Source organism: Grus americana, chromosome 4 (genome assembly GCF_028858705.1).
Source record: "Grus americana isolate bGruAme1 chromosome 4, bGruAme1.mat, whole genome shotgun sequence".
Lineage (NCBI taxonomy): Eukaryota > Metazoa > Chordata > Aves > Gruiformes > Gruidae > Grus > Grus americana.
The window spans coordinates 19,728,261-19,751,301 of NC_072855.1; the positions used below are offsets into that span (position 1 = coordinate 19,728,261).

The window sequence follows — 23,041 nt, forward strand, 5'->3', positions numbered from 1 at the left end:
AGGGAAGTTTATGAGGCTGGTGCTGGCTCAGTCAGCAGTGGCATTTGCCCCAGATCCTCTGCAGCACACCTTGCTCAAGCAGCTTTAAAATCTTTAAAATCAGGGACCAAAAGGCATCTTAAGTTCACTTGCTTTCATGAGCTTTTTTTTTTCCTTTCCAAATAAATGTTTTTGGAAGACATTTCTCTAAGCCAACTTGCAGTAAATGCTTAACATAGCATCTCGGGTACTCAAAAAGCAAACAGTCCTTGGAGAACACTCTTCCTTCTCTCACTGTAAATGCATGCAGTGGGTGATGGAAAGGCTCTTAGACCTGCCAGAAAAGGGATGATTTTCTGATTTTTCTCCTTTTTCCTTTAGTGCCCAGCTGCTTTATCAACAACCAGATACCCCCATCCCCACCCTCACCCCTCCCTGCCTCGCCCCTAGTAAGATTTGTAAATGTCTTTGGAAAAGTTGTAAAACTAGCTCTAGCAGGATACGCATTCAGACTAATGCTGAAGACTCTCAACTGTGATAATTTAGCAGATCATTAATCCCACTCTCTAAAGGAGGCTGTAAAGCAGAACTAAATATGCAAATCCTCTTGTGCTTTAAACTTGCATCTGTCTGTCCGTCCATCCAACTATCTATCTATTGTAGCGGAATTCTCCTAAGATCACGCTGTATTCTAATCCATTAATGTAGCTCAACTGGAGCATACAAGATTAAATAAAAAAAAAAAAGATGTAAAAAAACCGTGGAGGCCTCAGTACAGTGGACAATCTTGCAGACTTTATGATCTCCACCACATGTGCAGAAAGGGGGTGCGCACAGCACTGGGGGTTAGTAAATTAGCCTTTTATCACCACCCACTGACATTCAAGCACCAATTACTGTAAGGCACAAGTGCAAATGAGGTGGGTGGCCTCTTTCTCGTCCACTTCACTGCACTGCAACGCAATCTGGCATGACCTCCAATTCCTATTCAGGACAGCGAACGCTGTGGTATCAGGGGGTTTGGGTATTCTGGCATGGCTGCAGGTGGTATGCTTGCACAGTAACTACCCGCACAGTGCCTGGGGCTAGACATTTTGCTCACATGAGCAATAAACTCTCTCAATCAAACGTAACTAAGTGTATGATTTACCATTTGCAGCTATTCTAGCATGGAACTATTCCTGCTTTGACTTAGATTCTTTTAGGTTTTTCTTCTGGCTTTAAATCAGAATCCTAAATGAACATTTAAAAATGTAATGATCTTTGCTCCTTAAAAATTGCAGTATCAACGTCTATGGGGCACCTTCACAGCGAGCACTGCAGTGATTTTTAAGATGCAGCACAAATGATAGAGTGCTAACAAATGCGAAGTAACATTGCGGGTGAAAACTCAACAAGCAGTCCTGGACCCTGCTATATGAATGAAAAGTCCAGGTGGAAGGAACATCCCCCATCTCCTGAGCAGTTCTGCAGAGCCAAATACAGCGAAAAGAATATGCGAAGCTCACAGAACGTAACCCAGTGGAAAATACCAGTTACTGCTTGAACCATAGGAGCTCTGGAAGGCAAGAGATGCCTTATTTCTGTTCAGGGGAAAAAGGGGCACTGTGCAGATGGGGAAGACCCAGCTTCAGCAGTTTGTGTCAGGGAATAACAGATTTATTCTTGGTTGGAAAGCCCTGTGGGGAGTTTCAGCAATCTTAAGGCTGGAACTAACACTATCTCTCCAGCAGCCACAGGACTCCACTCCTGTCTGGAAGTGCAGCTGATGCTCCCATATGGGATTTAGCTGCTGGCAGAGAAACTCTCTGATTTGCTACAGAAATCTCCACTCTCCTCCCTCAGTCACTTCAGCGTGCTGCAAGAAGAGCTACTCATCTAGGGAGACCTAATGGGCTGTGTCTGCCTCTTACACCTTTAAAATTTTTCTATTCCCTCACTGAAAAGCTCATGCCCAGAATATTCCTCCAAGAGGCTTGTGGTTTAAGGGACTACTTGGGCTTACAGAAGGTTCCTTTCTAAGGACCGCTTCTGCCTTCCCATTGTCCCAGTAGAAACTGGCACGATCCTCTATGGAGCTTGCCACTGGACTTTGCACATCAGAATCCAACAGGACGATGGCTGAGACCTGTGGATATACCCCAGTGTGTTGAACACAGCGGAAATTACCTACACATGCCATGGGGAATTGGTGTGCATGTGTAGGCACACAAGAACTTGTACATACTCAGAAACCTGCAAGCACTCCAGAAACCAAGCAACATTGTCTGAAATCTCATCTAGACTTTTTTCCTCTCTCCGGCCTGCTACAGGCAATTTCCTCTTCTCACTGTCCACACTAAGATCCCCCAGGCCCAGCTCAGTTCTTTGGGCTAGACCAGGAGCACGATTTGCTGTGTCCACTGGATGGCCCAGTGCCCACTGGGTGATGGGAGCAGAGCAATACTTCAATCATTACAAGACAACACAAGCAACAGCTTTACTGTGCCCTATAAAAGTACACAAACAAATGTGAATAGCTATTGTTTCTGCTACTGAAGTGAGAGACTGAAATAATACACAAGTATTGGCCTTTTTGGCATATTGACACCTCCACCTAGTGCAGAGGGACTTGGCTTTTGGTGGGACAGGAGAAGGAAAAATGCATATATAAATTTATACATATCCATAAACACACAAGAGATGCAGCTAGATTCACAAGTAAGAAAAGGAATAGTAGAAGCAAGCACTATAAATAGTATTGAAATGAATTTCTAGATAGAGCATGATAATAATGCTACACCAGCTCCTTAACCTCTGCTCCCAACAATGTGGCTCTTCTCTTCTGGTAATCCTGTGTCTCACAGGTCAGGGAGCACTGGGTTTTGTCACTCAGCACCAATGTGTTAACTCACACAGAGTTATGTATCTTTACGCTTTGTATCTACATATACACGAAGGAAAAAAGGTCACTTGGTTGTAAGTATTTGTTTACTAAATACTTTGTACCTCAAACACTTCAAACCCAAGGAAAAGAGAGAGAGAGAGAATGGGAGGTGGAGAAACAGGAGAGAAAGAGAGAAAGAGGGAGAAGGAAAGGAAAGGAAGAAAGGGAAGGAAGGAAGGAAGGAAGGAAGGAAGGAAGGAAGGAAGGAAGGAAGGAAGGAAGGAAGGAAGGAAGGAAAATCTGATACTTATGTATGCATACCTTTTCTTCTGCAACTGAAATGAACTGGCAATAGAAATTAAACCAAAGTTACAAATATTCAATGCCTAAATATTATTATATTGTCCCATATGCCTGGGACTATTCCAATATGAAACAGCTCAGAAATTAAAAATATGAACAACAGGGACTTTAAAAAATGAAATACTCACTCACAATGCATATAGACACATTAAGCTATTTATTTTTATGATATGTGTCAGCTCTGCACCAAGAGACTTTCACAAAGACGCTGAATGTGTCCCATGCTCTATTACAGGCACTGGGTATTCAGAAGAACAAGAGTTTGCTAACCAGACACCATTATAGCCACAAGAAATTATAGGGCTTTTTTTTTTTTCTTTCCTGCAATAGTTTAACATTATTTTAACTATATATGAAGAAAAAAATTGAATAATTAGCTTTATAAAAAACTGCCATTTGCTTCAGTAAGTGTTTAGCTCTTTTCCTCAGTAAATGAATCACATCCATCCAAATTTCAGGCTCACAAGAATGAGCTGCTCAAGAATACAATGCAACCTATTCTGAAAGCATCTTCTCATTGCTGAAGACAAGGAGTTTACAAAGGGGACGGCAGAAGTAGCCAAGCAGTCTTACCCTGTCTGCTGCCTACAGGATCATCCCCAAATTCAGCTTCTTGCCATTTGTGAGCCACAAACGATGTTTTGAGGAGGCATTTTACAGACTACTACAACGTACTGCAGAATGCTGAATGCAGTATGTCTGAAAGCAAAGTAGAAGAGCTAATAATTCTGCTCTTACAACACCAGCATAAAATGTAACCCTGCAAAGGGAAAGATTAGCATTAATTGCCTGTTGTCAAATTCATCATTTTTCCCAATTTATTAGAAGTTTTGTGCATTGCAGCACCACCAGAATAAGTTTGTGAGTACTGCAATACACCAGTCTTTATTCTCCCTTTGGCAAATTAATGCAGATATTTTGCCTTATGATAATTCCTAATTAATAAGAGGTTTAGGAAAAAGTCCCACTCATTTGGAACTCCGGTGCTACTATTATTCATCTGAAATTCAACTCTTAAGTTGAGTTTTGTTTTGATTTTTTTTTTTTTAAAGAAGATACGCAGCTCTCTCTTTACCACATCCCATTTATTGCAAGAATACTTAATATTAGTAAATTGGTCCCTTTGGGAATCTAAATGTAGGCACATATAATAATACATGTTGAAAACCATAATTCTATCATAATCACTTCTCATTTTGGGTTGTTGTTTTAGGGATTTTTTTTTGTGGGGGGAGGTATTAATTCAAAAAGGAGGCTTCCTCACCGAAGATTTACAGTAAGATTTGGGTATTTACATAAACAATTTATGTTTGGAGTGCAAGCTCATTCATGCACAAGTAACCCTTTCATATATGAAATTCTTACGTGTAAAGCCAGGGAGTTAAATAAACTTCTGCACTACAGATTCACTTCAGGTAATCTGTACAATTTTCTGCATAAAAGACCAGCAGGTCAGCCTGAAAACCACTTATGAATGATTTAAAATATAGGAAAAATAATACAAGCCTGCACATCAAAGCCCAGGGCTATATTTTCAAAGGGTACTTAGTGTAGGTGACTCATGTACACAATGTGTTCTCACATCTTCCAGGTTTTCTGAACAGTGGTAGTGACAGGCAATTTTAACTCATTCTGAGTCTGTAACTTTAATAAGTGGGAAAAAATTACGAGGCGGGCTCCATAGTCAGCAAAAGCTGCCCAGATAGCGCACTCCAGTGAGCAGGAAAGAAGGGTATGCGCAGGGGAACGACAACCAAGAAGAGGCTTAACCTGATTTCCTAGTTTGTATTTCCAGCCCTGCTGACGCGCGCCTAAGAAGGTCGCTCGCATGCGATCTGCCGAGGTGTCGCTGCAGGGACCTCAGCGCTGGCAGTCCCCTGCTGCCCTGCTCCCGCACCCTTCGCGGCGGGAGGGAGCATCTCAACCCCCTGGCCATCCACAGGGTCTGCAAAGCGCGACAGAAGCAAGAGTGGCAGGGCAGCATCTGGCCTGCCGTGACTTTTCAGAGGCACTTTGCATTCATATTTTAAAATATGCAGGTTTTCCCCAAGAGAGAAGGAGGAGAGGGGAGAGTATTGTCTTTCTTTAAAAGGATAGTACATTAGTGACGATATTTTTTTGTTAGATCCTTGTTTGTCTAGTTGGGCAATTTATGGACTTTTAAAAATAGATTTTGCCAAACAATTGTGTGGGCAACTGCTGACTTGCAGTCTGCAAGATATCTTTCCGTCAGCCCCGGGAAGATTAAAGCAGGTTCTATTTTCATCACAAGAGAGCTAAGGATGTAGGCACAAAGGAGAAATTCACTTTTTGTCCACATCAAGCTGAGCCTCTTGCCAGACGATGCAGCGTTCACTGCAACAATTGCCAACATAATGTGTTGCCTTCTATAGCCCCTTCAGGTTGAAGAATAGCCTTGTACTGCTACATGTAGAGAGCAGGAGTATTTCCCAGTCCCTGGGTCTCTAGTTTAAAGCTAGGACAATTTCTTTCCTAATTTTGCATGCCAAAAAGCTGACAGAAAAATAACATTGGTGTACGAAGGCGCAAAATCTTCCTGCATCATACACAAGTGAGGAAGGAAATAGAGATAAAAGTAAAACATCATCTAAAAGATCACAGCATTACTTATTCTTGTATCTTCTTCTAAGTCCTGATTCTGATCTCAGCAGCATGATGCTCAGAGAGAAAAGCAAGTCACAGCCTGGTATCTACCCCTCTTAGATGGAAGAAGGGGAAAGGAGCCCTGCCAGCGTATCTGTACAAGACAAACCTTGCACTAAATAGGGCTACAGGGACTCAGGAATGGAAATGATCTTCTCAGTCATCAAATCCAGGCCCCTGGTGTCACAGGCTATGATGTGTTGCAGTCCCTCTGGCCAAGCAATCACCACCCCCTATAAGGGATCTCCCCCTCAGCAGCAGCAGGCGCTTCCAGAACCTCACCCTGTTCATGGCCTGAACTTCCTCTAATTTTCAGCCCACCTTTACCTGTGGCTACTTTATACCCATTTATTCTTGTGGCAACATTGTCTTGTAGCTTGAGCAGTCCTTTCCCTTGCCGGTATTTATCCCTCTGAAGTATTTATGGTAAGCAACCAAATCCTCTCTCTGCCTTTGTTTTGCTAGGCTACCCAAGCCAAGCTCTTTAAGTCTCCTCTCACAAGACAGGATCTCCATTCCTCTGATCTTCTCAGTGCCCATTCTAATTGAATTTATCATTTGTGCATACAGACAACCAGAATTGTACATAGCATTTTTGATAGGGTCACATCACCAAATATGCCATGGAAATAGCATAAGCAGAAGAGATATGGGACGTATCTGCAGGATGCTGCTGATATTCTTGGATACACAGAATAGTAAATGGACTTGGCACTTCCTGACTGTCCTGGTTTCGGCAGGTATAGAATTAATTTTCTTCCTAGCAGTGGGTATAGTGCTGTGTTTTGGATTTAGGATGAGACTAATGTTGATAACACACTAATATTTTAGTTGTTGCCAAGCAGTCAAGGACTTTTCAGCGTCTCATACTGCTCTGCCAATGAGAAGGTGGGGGGTGCCCAAGAAGCTGGGAGTGGACACAGCCAGGACAGCTGACCCAAACTGGCCAAGGGGATATTCCATACCATGTGATGTCATGCTCCATATATAGCTGGGGGTTGGCTGGGAGGCAGGGCAGCTCAGGAACTGGCTGAGCATCGGCTTTGGGTGGTGAGCAATTGTGCTGTGCATCACTTGTTTTGTATGTTTCTCATTATTATTATTATTTTCATTTTCATTTTCATTTTCTGTCCTATTGAACTGTTTTTATCTCAATCCACGAGTTTTACTTTTTTTCCATTTTCAATTCTCTCCCCCATTCCACTGCGGGGAGGGGAGTGAACAAGCATCTGTGTGGCTGTTTTAGCTGCCAGCCGGGATAAACCATGACACTGACTCAAAATAAAGACATAAATACATAAAAATGTAAGTATTTAGACAAACAGAGGAAGCTAGAACACTCTATTGCATAGTAAAAGGTATAATTATTTCTTTGTTTAGCAAGGAAAAATATCATTTCACCCTGAACCTAAATGTAACTTTAGAGGAAAAAGTTTACTATGCAAACTACTGAACTTAACCCACGGCTGTGCTCCCATGAAGTGCCATCCTCCTCTCTATAACAGGGCCCTGTGCTGCAGTTCCTCTTTCCAGACACAATAAACACCTGCATGAAGTGCAAAATGTAAAGGCAAACTTGAAGAGAAAACCAGCATCTCCATGTTGGCTGCTGTAGCTTTTTCAGCTTGATCTGACCAGTTGCGCTGCTGCTGGAGAAGCAGACATAGAGACAAAAGCAGAGCAGCTCACTAACTTTCTGATGAAGCAACTGAACCTCCCCGCTTGCAAGCAGATGCAGCAACCCATAGGAAATGGGTAAGTGTAAAAGCATTTGCAGCAATCCCATCCCCTCCCCATCGCTAAGGGTCCCCAGCACAAGTTTAAACTAAACTAAGCCAAGCAGTGCTGTACAGGTAGAGATTGCTTCGAGGTATGCCAACAGTCAGCAGGCTTTCAGCAACATCCCACATACGGCTGCAAACACTCGTGCCAGTTAATTAGCAGCGGCATTAAACAAGAAAAGGGACACTGACCAGGACATTGGGGTTAACCTGAGCCTATGTGAGCTGTGCCATGTGATCTTTTATTCCATCTGTTATCAACACACTTCAAAAGATTAAACCAATACTCAGAATTCTGAATGAGCAGATACCATTTTGTTACTCCGTATCATACTTCACAAGTCTCAAATGTTCAGCATCTGATTGACAGCTTGAAGAGGTGCCACAAGGTTAAATGACAGCCTATCAATTTTTCAAGGGCAAGAAATCCTTTACGAAACATTCAGAGGTTTTTCCTTTTAGCATTTTTCCATTGTTTGCCTAACCTAAACCTCAAGCATACACCGGAGTTTAAGGACGTGCTGCTGTAACAGGAACCATCAGTCAGCAACAAAAAAAAAATCTGAGAAAGATGTACCATATGCCCATCGTGAAAACACAGACAAATTATGGTACTCGTGCAAGATATCATCGCAGGATCTGTTTTGTATGGCTGAGCCACTGCTGATAGCTACACCATGCCCAGTGTTTGCACGTGAGCTCAAGCGATAGCCTTCACGTCAGTACCAGAAAGGACTGATTTCTGCAGGCGCTGCCCGCCACAAAGGCACCTTGCTTCTCTAATCCTTCCATAAAGCTTTACACCAGACCAAGGACAGCACGAGAAAACCAATAGCTTTACTAGCCACAGCTATGCAAGGGGAAGATGAAGCTGTGAAAATCCCTGCGCTCGAGGAGCCGCTCTACTGGACCGTGAGTGAGGGCAGCCAGACAGAAACACTCAGCCAGGCACACGCAGCACTACTTTTCTTTATAGGAGGAGACAAGTGATTTCCTGGCATATGTGCAAACGCCTGGGAAAGTACCGGTAGGAACATATGAGCATTGCCTGGTAGCTGGCAAGGCACGCGAGCGTGGGACCCCCGCTGGAAAGGAAGCTGGATGGTGCCCCTCGTCCACCCAAGTGAGAGGCGCTGCTGCCTGGCAGGCACGCTGAGCACTGCTCCTCGCCTCGTCCTGCCTGGCACCCAGAGTGCACAGGGTAGGAGCTGGACAAACCTCAATAGCAGCTTTTTATTGGCCACTGGAAACAGGGCCAGTTAGTATCGGCTAGTCATTAATCTGGTGTTATGCTGTAGGTCAAAATGTCCTTCTGTTTAGTCCTTATTGTCAATGTCTTCCGCTTCCTCAGGATCATGATTTACTGTTCGGAGCAATGTAACTTCATGTCACTGTCACTTTTGCTGCATGTGTTCTGCTCTTTGCCTCTGAGACATCTTGACACCTTGATATACAAAGCAGAGTCTCAAAGATGGTTGTAAATACTGCACTAGGATCCATCCCTACAAAGTGGAAGAGAATCTAACACAACTAATTGCGTATGTACAAGGAAGAGATTGACTTGAGAAATTCGTAAAGAAAAAATATTGCATTAATAAATTAAGAGCTGCAACCTGTCTAAAGTTCAGCTGTATCTACTGCTAGAACATCTGAATGATTGCTATAATTACTGTCGATACCAGTGCCAGTTTACAATATGGCCTCTTGTGCTTGTATTGTCTTTCCCATCTTTGCAGCAGTATTCTTGCTCCAAATGCAACTGTTGCTGAATTTAAGCCAGAGTGCCTGGAAGGCAAGTGCCGTATTTTATACCTCTACGCTTTTGGTGCTTAATTGGGTCCTAAACTAAATATGCTGAATATATACTTAATAAAATGTGCTAAAGAAATATTCTAGGTGCATTTAGAAAAGATTTGTTTGGTCAACTAAGATGTTTTGCAACTGTAATTGCATTATTGTTATTGGCATTTCTAAATCACTCTCTGCATTTCCTTTGGAATAAATGTCTCAGTAGCTCACCAGTATAATGTATTGCTATGCTACAAAACTGGAGGAACACATTATATATTCATGTACACTTGGCTTTAACCACTTACAGTATAACAATGAAGTAAGGATTATTATGCAGTAAGTTTGCTGAATCATCATTCTTTTAAACCATAAATATACTCGGCATATACCACAACATCCACCCAGTAAGAAATTGGGTAAACAGAACTCACTCACATTTTGAAATTGAATGGACAGTTAAAACTGAATTAACCACTCAAATAATAGCATTTCAAAAATATAAACTATACTTCATAGACTGTGGCATAACACAGCCTATTTCTCTTGCAGTACAAGGAAGAGAGAGGAGGAGTTAGTATCATGCATGTTCCTAACATCTATACATTCATTCAAAACCAGGTTTTGATAGCAGTCTTAAACATCAAAAATTATAAAAAGATACCAAGTCTCGTTCTATTGTGTTTTCTGAAGCATCATCCACACTGCGGCAAAGCAAGGGAAATCCGAATCCATTTTATCAGCTTGTAAATGTGACGTATGTTATCTATGTGATAACAGCCTCTGCCAAACTGTATCCAGGACATTCACTTTCTCAAAAATCAAAACCAAACCCGAGGAATACAGGACACTAGAACAAAAAAGGACAGTCTTTAGAACAAACTGACTATACTGCATGTGGACAGGAAAAAAAAAAAAAAAGCATGTTTAATTTTTCCACTCTAGCAGTTTAGTAATGTACAGGGATTTTCACTATTTCTGTGTATTGCAGTTTTGTTAATAGGCAAGTCCCTGGCATATGCTTGTATAACACAAAACATATTTGGTTTTAGCATTAATAATTTCTTTAATTACTTTTTTAGCAATCATGTCATATTTGCAATTTTCACTTACTATGTCTTTCACATTTTATATTTTTTAACCTCTTGAGAAGCTTATCTTCAATATTTTGGGGTATTTCATGTCACAGGAAATACCAGTAGCTACAGTATAAATTAGCTGATGAAATGCAAGTTCAGAAGACATGGGAGGCAACCCTGCTTGATGCAGCAGATCTCTTGGCCACAGCTCTGATTTTGTGTGGTGTCTGGGGGAGGGGGGCAGGCCATGCCCCAGCCTAGCAAAGCTTCTAAGCATGCACTTAACCTTAAGCATATGATTACTTTAAATTACTTCAATAGGATTATTCACACACTTGAATTAAATGTTCTTCTGCATTTGAGTCCTTATGCACAGTGCAAAGTCTATCTCTGCAGGGGCTCCCAAACTGCCGAGGGGATGTGGGAGAGGAGGGTGAGGCACCTGTATATGTTTCCAGGACCTTACACAGCACCCAGATGAGATACAGAAAAGATATCTTTTAACATCCGTTGGAAATTGCAGCTGCTTTCCGATGCTGAGATGGGTGTCTCTTATGAGAACCAGGGTGGGTTTTTTTTAAAGTCTATTAAAAATATATTGATAGAAAGTCATCCTTTTTTTAGAAATAGACTTATTGATCAGAAATCTCTCTTTCCAACTCACATTTTATCCAGAAAAGCCCCCACATTATTCTCCAAAAGCTCCTCACTTCATTGTTTGGTACCTGATGCTTTTCAATAATTTTGGGATGGGGAGGCGGTACTTTGCAAAGGAAAGGCAAAAACAGCCTATCTGCTGTTAAGATCAAAACGTTACCCACACTCTGATTTTCAGGACTTGGGAGTATTAAAAAAACGCTCCCCCCCCCCGCTTAAGACAGAATAACAACTCTGAACTATTTCCTGACCAGCTTTTGTTTCCCGCTCCCACACAGCAGCTCCGGTACACAGCTCCACTTGTGCAGACCTCGGCAGCCCAGGCAGGCTGGATGGAGCTGGGGAGAGGAGCTGCCCTTTAAATAGACAGCACAGCTGCGCGGAGGTTGTTCGGGGATTTAAGTGTCAGCCCCTCTAACTATATTAATGGGAATTTAAGGTGTAAAAAGACACCACTGATACAGAGGAAAAAACAGTTTTGATCTGATGTTTCTTCAGCATCAGAACATGCAGAACAATAGCACGTACTTTGTAGCTTTCACAGGTATAAAGCAACGTAAACCCCCTTTATCTTCATATACTTCTTTTTTCATAATGAGAATTGTCATATTGAAAATGGTCCTGAAAAACTAAGACAGACATGACACCAATGCTAAAAAGGTAGTTTAAAATGAGGCCTTATTTGTCTGTGTCAACATTCTAAAGCGGAGGGGTACGAAGGGGTTTGTTATTTTTGTACTAATAAAGATCCCAGAAGCCTGCAAGGATCCGTATGCTACTTCAATATTTAAGGAGTGTGCCAAGAGACCACACATTGTATTCCCAACAACGAGACAGAAGCATATAGTTTTGCTGCAGTCTTGGTACTTTCACTATGTGTCACTGTGCATCAGCGTTAGCTCAGAACTGAAAGCATGGCTAACGAGAGGGAGAGAGAAAAGTAAAAACAGTGACATATGATTTCTCCTGAAACATCACCTCTCTCTTTTCCATATATTAGGAAAAGGTTATGCTCCTTTTGCTCATAATTATAAACCAAGAATGTTAATACCACAAAGGTTCAGCATAAATCAATTTCCAGCTGCTAAATTTATTACAGAGTGCTTGTAATATGTTATCTCAAATGGGAAACAAATCCAAGGCTAGGATTTTTTGCTGATACTTTCTAATTGTATCAAAAACACTAGATAACATTTATGTTTCTATTACGAATTGCTAATTTTTTAACACCTGAAAACCTTTGGAAATACATTTTCTTATCTGCAGTGAATACTAAACAAAACTGATTTATATAACTAGAAATGTGTTTACAATGAATAAAAATTACTTATGATGGTATAAAAATATCAAAGTAAATTATACTTAACAGTTTTAATGTCCAAGGGAGGTATTTTAAAGTATATCCTAGATTAACAGTTGTTATTACTACTGTTATTATAATAATCGTTACTATTATTATTGTATAAAAAGTGGTGCAAAAAAAGCAGAAATACTTAAAATTGCCTCGTTTAGGGTTTGAATCAATGCCTACTAAAGTTAAAGGGGTCTCAACAAATATTTCAGATACACTATTAAGAATGAAGCACAAGATCAAAGTGATATAGTTTAAATTCTGTAATGATGATATTTTTAAGAGTACTGATTATTTCTATCATACGAAAATATATATGTATTTCTAGTTCAGAGTTAAATCTTGAATGCAGCAGTCTAAACATAATCCCTACAATTAATAGATAGTCCAGCATGCTGGCTAGGCTTTCCCCTCTCTGAAGCAGATAAAGTCATTTACAAAAAAGGGAGAAAGAGAAGGAGGGAGAAAATACATTCTTCTATCTGATGTAATGTTTTACTCCATTTCTTTCATTCATACGTGAATGTTTAAAAATATGTTTTAAAAGATAGCTGATATTTCTGTTGAAATGCAAACCTCAAGGTATTTTTATCTTGATGCACAGGGGTTGTGCAGAAATCTCAGGAGCTCTAGCGAGAAGATACCTAACCAGTCTGTTGCAGGGATTTGTCCAAAACCCAAAACTGCTGCATCACATGGCCCAATATTGGCAGTATCTGTTGGGCAGAGCGAGTGGAAGGAAAAAAAAGGATCCTTTGCAATAAGAAGAAGTCTTCCTTCACTGTCTCATCAGACAGGAAATATAAATGCCACCGCATTGATTGAAGGGGAGTTATTGCACACCATGCGGTCACTCAGAATGAACTCCGCAGCGAGCGAGAAGCTCCTATTTTTTGACAATGAAGAAGGCAGGCAAGTGAGTGGACACCTGGTCATTTAAAATGCACCAGGATTTGAATGGTGGGCCCGTTCGCCAAATTGCTGCTGCTGTTCTGAGCCAGAAGAAGTAAAATGTGTTTCCCTTATACATTTCAGCTGTTGTGCTGTATCAGAAGGCACTACGGGCTGGAACATGAAAACAAGCCCAAATCATCATCCTGGATTGTTCTGCTACAGTTCCTACAGCTTTCATACTGCAAAAACCCATCTGACAAATACTGCCATTAGTGCATCACCTTCAAATTAGGACTAATAAAAGTCCTGTCCTAGCCCGATATAAAATAACAAGTACTTTTTTTAATTACATAAAGCACAGTGTTAATTCCAGCAATTGCATGGTCAGTGCCACAGGCAGATGACAGACTTTGTGGGTATGATAAGTACTTCCAACCTCTAACTAAAGCCCAGCATGTATCAATATTGGAGAAGAGCTTGCAGTTTTTCTCTGTCTGCCTCAATTCACATCAAAAGTGCGCATCACCCATACAATTCACTTCCAGCCTTTTTTTTTTTTTTTTTTTTTTTAGCAATTCTCTGGCTTATTCCTAAAGCTGACTACATGAGGAGTGCCTGATAGAGATCTCTCCATTGCCACTGCACGTACAACCTTCTCATGACTCTCTCCTTATCCTCCGGATCAGAACCACAGCGTGACATTTTGGTGCTCTCCACACCTTCCACCCAGTGCTTCATCTCTCCGGGCCGCTCCCACCTCCTGCAGCACCACTCACTGGGTCCTATGGCATCGCCTCGTGCCCTCTTGGTGCCCCACTCATCCTACGCTTGGTGTGGCTCTGCCTCTGCTCACCAACGGCTGGACTCGGGAAAGCTCCAAAAGTCCCAGTTAAGCCTTTTTCCATTCACAGACACTGCTCACACACTCTGTGTAGAGAAAACCTCTTTATTATTCAGCTTCATGTCCTACAAGTGAATATCCAAATGCAGTGGCATTCATCAGAGGGAGTTACTGGAAACATTTACGCTAATTATGCTCCTGTCTAAATTGGTTACTAATCTTATATTATAGTTAAACTACCAGAAGGATTTCTAAAACAATAGATTTTTTTGCTAGTTAGTGGTTTTTATCAGACAGATAATGGCAGAAAAGAAATAAATAAACTCAGGGAGGTACAATTACATCATCTTACTATTTCAGCATGATAAACAAAATGGTATTCACTTCCCTCCCCAGAGTGCTATGAGGCTTATTCCATTAAGGTTTGTCAAGTGCTTGGATGGAAGGCCCTGTAAGTGCATGGTGTTATTAGTAAATATTAAATAGAAAACTAGATTCTAATTATCAGGATAAACAGGCTAAGTTCTGCTTGGCTAAATGCACTTGGGAGAAGAACCCAGGACCACCAGCATGCCGTAGCGTTGCGCATCCTTATCAGATCCGACACCTCTTAGCCTCCAAAAGATCAGGTTTGCTCAGCTTCAAACCTACCGGAGCTAAAATTCATCATCCCTATCCCTTCCCCAACCCTGAATAAAAATTTTACTCCCACATTAGTGCACATTATGCATAGTAGACTGATGCAATTTATTTTCCAGGCATCCTCCAAACCTGCTCATCATCCTGTACAGCTGGGACAGAAGCACAGCATGCAGGTATGGGTCCCTGCCCCTCCAAGCACAGGGCGCACAGTCCTCTCCGTCACTGGGCTTGTGACTGCCTTGCCCCCTACATCCCGGCACCAGAAGGAAATTCCTGTTTCATGGTCCTTCTGCCTTTTGCCACAATGGAGAGAGAAAAAAAAAAAAAAAAATCACCCTATAAGTTTTTCACTAGAGATGAAAGAAAGAGACGTGTAAAGCATTTGTATAATGCTGCGCTGATCAATCAGAATTAGAGATAAAACTGCCCTTAATATCATGTGTGAGTAAAGGTCTAAAATATTTTTGCATTGATCATTCATGATTAAAATTAATGTCATCTGGTAGCTTTGGTGTTTGTTTTTTTTTTTTACCTTTGCTGTCAAGTCAAGCCTGCGCTGGTCACAGCCATCTGGGGCTTTACATCTTCCCAAGCATGCTGTGCAGTCTGATGGCATCTCTTGCGTAAAAGGCATAGACTGACAGGGATTCAAAGGAGACAAAATTGCTGCAGTGAAGAAGCTCCTTTCACATCAGGGGAAAAGGGGGGATGGATAAAGCTCTGGAAAATAGTATATCTGGTGGGCAGAACAGGAACCTCAATAAAGACAGAAGACCCTTCACAAACAGTGTCTTTTATTTTGGGGGAGCAATTGTTTTGCCAGATTTAAATGTCCTTTAAAAAGGGGGGCAAGCAACTTGTGCCTACGGAACTGCTCCCAAAGACTGCACACAACGCGGAGCCCCCAGAGTGTACCTAAGGCGTATTAGCTAGTTTCTAGTCACGTATTTTGTTTGAAGGGAAAACTACCGTCGCTGCACTCAGCATTAACAACCCTGCTGCCACAAAGGTAACAAGCTTTTCCCACCAGGGGTCAGCTCGGAGATGTTTTGAAAACAAAAGTTTGGAATTAGTGGCCTCTCACTAGTGGGGACTACTTACTGAAAAGCAACATTTGCAAGACTGATGGTTTGGGCTTTCATACAAAAATCCCCCACTAGAAACCAGGTCTTGAAACACCAGCCAAACAACTGGAAGCAAGAACATTAAGCATGACGGTTTGCAACCTTCCTACTTCTCTCCTCCGACCCATAACAACAGGCTGAATTCAAACAAACAAACAAATGAGAGTCTATGGAGATTTAATTTCAGTCTCCATCAATAATCCCCATTGAGTGATTTTCAGAATGGATGGCTTTCATCCACACCGCTTCCAAGATCGAGGGAGGCTGGGCTGGAGGAGCCTTAGGAGGGATGCCCGCTTCAGGAATACCCAGGCTGCGCTGCTGGTAACTCAGGAAGACGTGTGCTTCCCCTTAGGTTTATGCATGGACCAGCACCAACCTTACCAGCATGCCAGGCTACTTAGATAGCTTGGTTTTAGGAGAGAAATCACCACCTACATCCATTTATTATATTCTCTATTCATATAATAGCTATAGATTCACTACAGCCTGCAAGCAAGCCCCTGTTCTGCAGCTACGGTGTGGTTAGGTGTGCGCTGGGGATGGGCTGAGGCATCCTGCAATGGTGGCACCATCTCCTGCTTCTCAGAAACCGCCTTCCAGCACTAAGCAGCCTGAATCGGGAGTATGGACTGAATTGGAACCATGCAATTTTTAATGCGTCTACTTATTGAATTTTTAATTTGCAGATTATTGACTGTATGGACTGTAATGGCTTTGAACAACAGGGTGAGTGTGTATGCCAGACATCTGAAGTAATTCTGTGTGAAAAGAGATGGCAAATTGCTGGAGCCTTTAATTACACTATTATTTAATAGTATTAAGGAAGGACCTGAAAAAAACAGAATACTTTCCCCCTGCACATTTATCTACATCTCAATAAAATGAAATGCCATTTGTGTGAGGGGAAGGGAGGGGTGGCTCTGAATATATACACTTGTATATAACATCTCTGAATGGGGTTGGTGTGAAAGGGCAGGCCATAAAGAAGTGATGGTTTCAGTCCATGGGATTTTAACACTTTTTGCTTCTATGATCCTATAAGCCCCCAACATCAAGAAGCCATTAAATGAAAAGTAATTAGTTTTCTGCCTTGCCTTCTTCTATGCATGTGAAGATCATAAACAGAATGATGCTGTCACTGATCCCCACATCTGTCTGCATATTGCGTTCTTTATAGATCTAGGACCTGCTGCCACAGAAATGAGGACTCCCAGGTTTTTTGCAGCAGGCTCTCGACAGCACGTTCAGCACAAAAGTCCATTCTCAGCAAAGCAGCGCAGCCATGGGCTGGCCTCTGCCACAGCCAGCCCGGGTCACGCCAGGCGCCCCTTCCCCCTCTGGCAGCAGGGTACCGCTCTTCTTTTCTTTCCTCATGATTTTATTTCGAAACAAAAAGAAACAACATCCTGTCATCAAACATGAGTAAGGCATAATTATCATAGCTATGTTTTACCTACCACAGTGAACGTTATTACTATGAGAAGATCACAAATATCAAGCCTCCAGGAATGTCACATGAGAATGTCATAACTAAGCCTACATCTAAAATAAACGCCCGGGAAAACCCTTCTCAAAATCCTTGTCTACCTACATGCAAATGCATGTTATTAAGGGCTGTTCTTTAAAAGATTTGAGAAATGACTTGTGCAAGAACAAGGCTGGATCGTTATTCCAGGGGAAAAAACCAGCAATACACAGAGAGCTAATATTTTGCCATGACTTCTCTCAGACTGGTGCTGTTGGAAGGAGCCCTGGATAACGGCAGGCTGAAACACGCTGCAGCTGTTCAGGATGCGCTGCCATCAGAAACAAGTCCGAGGCCCGGCTCTTCTCTCTTTCCTGCCACCGACTCTGTGCCTGACTTGTATTTCTGCTGCCCCTTGCCAACAGCTGCATCTCAGGCAGGGAACTCAAAGCTCCGTCCTAAAAAGCACCTTTGCTAAAACTTAAATACACTATGCCCAACAAACGAATTTAAGATGAGTAGCTATCAGTGGCTGCTTTCGATAGATATATTTTTACTTCCTGCTGACCAGCTCGTGCATTGAGGTCGAGCAGCGTTGCAAAAGAAGAGACAGTGAGCGCATACCTGATTTGAAACTGAAACGGCACGTGGCAGGACGGACCTTGCCGGTGGAGAGACGAGCCAGGGAAGGGAATTTTACAAATTCCTTTCAATGTCAGGTCCTTAACTTTGCAGTGGCAGTTCCATATACCCAAGTTTTGTTTCATGCCCTATATATATTCGCCTTTCATGGAGAGAAGGCTGGGGACTGTGCTTACTATTCTTGGAGTGCTGTCGTGGATGGGCGGAACGCTAAGAGAACCACATCTGAGAACGTACACTCGCAACGCCTTATCAGTATTGGACATACATAATTTTTTTCTTGCAAAGTTTTCGCTATGAAATTGGTTGTCACACAAATTCGCGTGCTTCTCCTTGCTTTTTTTTTTTTCAAACCCGCTACATTACTATATTTTTGATGTCCATTTTAATGTTCCTTAAAGATAAACCAAATCGTCTATACTAAAATTTCATGCACCCTTTTCTTTCGTTGAACAGAACTGAATTCTCACCACATAGTAAAATTTCACATACATTTTAATAACTCAGTAAACTCCACCCAGATGAAAATATCCACCTGTAAGCATGAAACAGTTCTGCCTTAATTGAATGTAAGCACAACCTTCCCCAACACACATTCTCTCAGGCGCAAGAAAGTGCGTGCTCCATCAATGTAAAGCACCGCTGCTCAATTTGCTACCGTGGGAAGTAACAATGGTTTAGCTGCAATAGGTGAAATGCTGGCCCTCACTTTGTTCTACCCTTGGAAAACTGAAATCTAAGATCGAAGGAGGTTTCTCTCAGATAAAGTTTTTTATTTTATCAAATTATAATACCAGCACTTACCTACTTGATACAGAGACTTCAGGGAATGCTTTATGGGAACAGAATACATGGAAGTGAGGTGTTCATGACTAAACACAAGCTGGCGACTTGCTAGCACTGCTAGACCACCAAGCGTACTATTCTTGTAATAACTCTCCTTTTTTCATCAGAAGTGGAATTCACTGCGCATTTTCCACAGCCCACTATAAAGGAGACAATGGCAGCGGTACTTCGCAGTTCTGTTTGAAAACAAGAGCTATGATTGATCGCACGTGGAAATGCTGAACAATGAACCAGTAATTTCTATATCGACAGCATTTTAATCTCTTGAGTAAGGTGCTCAACCAAGCCTTTACCTGCTCTTTGCAAACCTCACGTTGAAGAGGTTGGAACACAGCACAGAGAACTGCAGTGGTCAGAGCAGAGATGTAGAGGAAGTGACGCAGAAGAAACCACCAAAAATTTCCCTATTTAGAGCGCTGAGGATCTGAAAATGAGTATTCCAAACAATCATATGAAAGCTCTGTGTGGAGGCTGGCTGGGATTACACCAGCTTTGACAGAGATGAAGCAGGGCCTACAAAAGATGCACAGACTTCTGCCACAGAAGAGCAAACACAGACACCTTCCAGAAAAGTTCTAAGGTAAAGAGCTTCAGTACGGCTGGCCACCACCAGGTCCCCGGATGATGATCATGGTGGTGATGATGATATTGATAACAATAACACCACCACCACCACCACCACTGAATTAATTCTGCAATAGAGAATAGATACTAATGTAACCAAAGCCGACTAACGTGTAAGTGGGAGAGTTGTTTTCTTTTGAAGTGAAGAAGGGGAAACCTACTTCTGCATCAAGAGATAGCCACTCTGATTTCAGAAAATAGGTACATTGGACACAGCAGTCAGCAACGTAACTGAGAAACCAAAGAATTAAGACAGCTGAAGCACAATGGAAAGACACAGCACTCTATTAATAATGCTCACCTTTAAAGAAGCATGATAGGACTGTGGCATTTAATATCAGTGCTTATCAGAAGCATCTCAAGAGATTTCAGCTCTTTTAATGTATGTCTCAGAAAAGAAACACCACTAAAGAGTGCTGACTTCAGTGTTTTCCTACTGCTAACAGCTGCCTTTCAGGGAAGATCCCATGAAGCTTTCCTCTTCCACATTTAACTGACTGTGGATTTCCACGTTTAATTGAATGGGATTCAATAGCAGGAGCAGAGAGAGTTCAAATCGTCCCTTTGGGGATTCGCTCACCAGAAATTACTCATTCATGCCATGACATTTTGAGGGAATATCATAATGTCGTTTTGGACACAATGTCATAACTTAGAGGAACAGAAGAATAAGATGGAAACATCAATTACGATAAAAGAAAGGGTGTAAAAATCACGGTTTGCCCTGTGTCCTTCCTTCCACAGGGAAGTCTCAGTTCGGAAAAGGCTGCTCTGTATCTGCAGTCACTACGTTCATGATTGGGTCAGCACCACCATGTGTGACAGGGTCACCTGCGGGCTGTATCCCTTTCATCCCAGCCAGTCCAAAATCCTCCGTGGCAGGAGAGAGGAGAGCAGGGCTATGGAGAGCAGTGCAGCAGGAGAGTGGTATCGGCAGGACCTGGCCCTTTCTCACAGCACAACGTGGTAAAAGAGGGCTGATGTGGGTATGGCGGGTACGCTTGTCTGATGGTACTACAGCATGGGAGCAGAATGCAAAAACCCTTCATATACATATGTATGGCCATGAATATGCATGTGTACATGTGTACTCATATATGTATATATACAAATGGTCCACACAGTTATTTTGGCGATTCTATGTCACGTGCTGACACTGAATTATGTTAGCAAGACCACTCTACAGCATAACGTTATTTTTGAAAAACATGAAAAATAAGTGTGAAAAATAAGGCAGATGCAGGACTATCACAGGAAGGCTGGGTGTTTGAGGCATTTCATATGGGGATGCAGCATCTCACAGACAACCCACCAGGTCATGTCTGTCCTGTGTGAGAACAATGGCTCGAAACCCCTTCCAAAAATACCCTTTGCATGACTCATGAGGCACAAGCTGGGAGGTAAAAGGGAAATGCCTTCGTGGGTTACAGCTTGAGGAGAAAGCTGACCCGACCCTAGCCTGTGTGCATTAAAAGCCTGTATCGTAATCCTCTCTCTCTGTCTTCAACCTGCTATCTGACTTACTCATATTAATTAAATATAAATGCAAATAAGAATGAGTTATTTTCATCACTATTAAATATGTTAAAATGAATCCATCTGTTTTTATGGTAATCAAACTTCAAGGAACAAGGCTCTGAGTTTGTAAAAATATAAACCAGTACTAAATGACACCTTTATGTTCGATGCCTGATTTTAAATTACTTATTAGTCTTTATATATAACTTCACCTACCAGGTAAATTTTCACTTTTCATGTATTACAGCTACTACGTCACCATTAGAAAGGCACTCAACATTTTACAACATTGCACTGAATGGCATCCGAGTTAGCACATTTTCAGTAAATATTTGTAGAAAGGCTCCTTCCAGGTCGGATGGGCTGCCTGGACCCGCGGCCACCCATCCCGCCTGTCCCTCCGGCAAGCTGAGTGATGAGGATGGCCAGAGGATAACGTGCCCCCAAGCTCCGTGGGCAGCTCTTTGTGAAGACTTAACTGGGAAAGTAAACTTGCACATCAGAGTTTTGTCACCGTGGTGTTATAATTATTCAGGTTTTCAGTTACTGCTACAACTTCAATTCATTTAGTAGGCTTTTTAGATTACAGTCCATTTATTAGCAACATTTTTTTTTTTGCACAGAAGGTTACGATGGTTTATTAATCCATCAATGAACTCCTTAAAAATATGATCAATGATGCTGCATGAAATGTCATTCTTTATACACTTTAGCAGGTTTGGCAATTAGCACTTCAAAACATTACGACTGTATTGAAGGTTTAAAAAATACTTGTAAAAAAAATAGAGAATGATATCCCTTAAGAGTTCTGCTGAATTAGAACAAAATGCTGTAAATCTTACCACCTGACAATGCTACTTTTATGAAATTATTCAAAAATGCATGTTATTTGCAAAAGTAGAAAAAAAAAAAGTATTAGACCCAGCATTTGATTAATGAGACCGTGTCTAGAGCAACTCCATGCTGCTGCGGCTCCTTAGAATCGTGTTTCAGACATACCTTAAAGCCTGGGAAGGACTGCTATTTTGCTATTTTCCAACGCATCTTATTAAAAGAAAACAATCTGACAGCACTGCTTGCTCAATACAGTGTAGCTACGAACCGGGAGAAGCTATGAAACGCATTATAGTTCGCTTTTCTTGGATGAAGAGAGGCTCTTCAATTATAAAAGTGTAAACGGGTGAAGATTGAATCCCGGCGGTGAAAGTACCATAAATACACGTCTCATCACTGACGACATGCAGTGTGTAGATACAGCAGCAAGCAACACCTTGCTACGAGCTGAGCGAGAGTTAATGCTGCGCACCCTCTTGCACTGCAGCCACATTACAGTTGAAGGACGGCACACTTTTCTAGCATTGTTTTAAGAATGCTGCTTACTGTAGCAGTGTGCCAAATATTTTGGTTGATATTTAAATAATTCATGAATGCTAAACTCATCCCTTTTTTTAATAGAAGAATAAAACCGTCATATTCAGAAGCTGACCTTTTTACTCTGCTATATAAACCCATTAACAATACAGAAAAACATATCTCAAACATAAAAAGCTTTGAAATATCAATTTAAAGGCTACTTTCTGCTATATCCTTTATTGTAAATGTTACCAAGAAAAAGGCAGAAACCAAAAATCAATTTTTAATATATTTCTTCCTACCACAGGGCATCGGAAACATTAATGGTTTCTACATCTACAAGGCTACTCTTACAAGCTTTGCTTTTCCCACATTTGCCTTTAAAACATGATTAATGTATGTTTGCACATACATTTAAAGTACTTCTGGATGTAAATTAATTAACAATAATGCAGTACACACAAACAACTTTCCCATTGTTTGATTACCCAGAATAACAGTTTGATATTTACATAGCTGCTGCAACTTAAGCAAGAGAAAATGTTGCACATTTTTTATTAG

General features: G+C 41.5%; 1 protein-coding gene and 1 long non-coding RNA gene across 2 annotated transcripts in view; one reads left to right on the forward strand and one right to left on the reverse strand.

Annotated features, from left to right (window-relative positions):
• PPARGC1A (PPARG coactivator 1 alpha) overlaps nt 1-23,041 on the reverse strand; it is a 374,124-nt gene that overhangs the window by 93,813 nt on the left and 257,270 nt on the right. The gene's annotated exons all lie outside the window — the stretch shown is intronic.
• Nucleotides 7,392-15,217, forward strand: LOC129206121 (uncharacterized). The gene is made up of 2 exons (XR_008577003.1): nt 7,392-7,627; nt 15,022-15,217. It is a non-coding gene; the product is annotated as an uncharacterized LOC129206121 (long non-coding RNA).